The sequence below is a fragment of the Struthio camelus genome, chromosome 2 (genome assembly GCF_040807025.1).
Source record: "Struthio camelus isolate bStrCam1 chromosome 2, bStrCam1.hap1, whole genome shotgun sequence".
Lineage (NCBI taxonomy): Eukaryota > Metazoa > Chordata > Aves > Struthioniformes > Struthionidae > Struthio > Struthio camelus.
The window spans coordinates 37,229,957-37,230,859 of NC_090943.1; positions in this window are offsets into that span (position 1 = coordinate 37,229,957).

Consider the following 903-nt stretch of genomic DNA (forward strand, 5'->3'; position numbering starts at 1 on the left):
TTTACTCTGGTGTCTGTGGTGGAGAAAGATAAACTATTTAGACCATATATTACCTAGGACTGCCTGACCTTTCACTATCAGTACAAAGAAGCAGCTGTGACAGTAACTGCAGAATCGTATCCTTACCATACATTTTGCTTTGGCCTTTGAAAGTAGATTGCTATGTCCTTGTTCTGACTGACCATGGGATGGCAATGTCAACTTTCCTCAAAACTATGGTGAAACATTTGTTTATGGTTGCTGGTTCTGACCCCCTTTCCTATTCCTTCCCCTTTGTGTTTTTTTTTTTTCTCTCTCTCTTTTTATAGCTAAGGAATCTTAACACGTATTTTAATTTCCTATGAAAAAGTTGAAATCAGTTTTGTCCTCTGATAATTCAGTCCATCCCAAAGACTTTGAGCCCAGTAGATTTCACACTGGTTCCTTCATGCAGTTCCTTACAGGCTCTCAAGTTAATCCCAGTGTGGTTTTTAAGACAGTTATATGCCCAATGCCAGCTTTGCATACAAGGTTTCTCCCCTTCTTAAGAGGCAAATTCTGCCCCTTTGAATAAAATTTCTTTGTATATTAGTTCTCCTGCTTTCTCTCAAGCCAATAAGCTTCACTATCCAGCTATCTTCATTTTAAGTTTACCCTTTGGAAATAAGAAGTCCTTTCATTCCAAGTCTGTTTTTTATCCTTCTCTTTTTTTAAAAAAAGCAAAGGGTTATTTTCTATAACCATAGATGTGTAAGTTTTTGCTGCTTACTATACATAAAATATGGTGGCTTACATACCAGAAGCACACTCACATCAGCATAGTGCCCAGCTAGGGCTAACTTTTTTTTTTTTTTTTTCAGTTTCAGGGATCTGCTCTGCCTGGCAGTATACAACGTAAAAAATGCCCGAAGTCTAAAGTAGCAC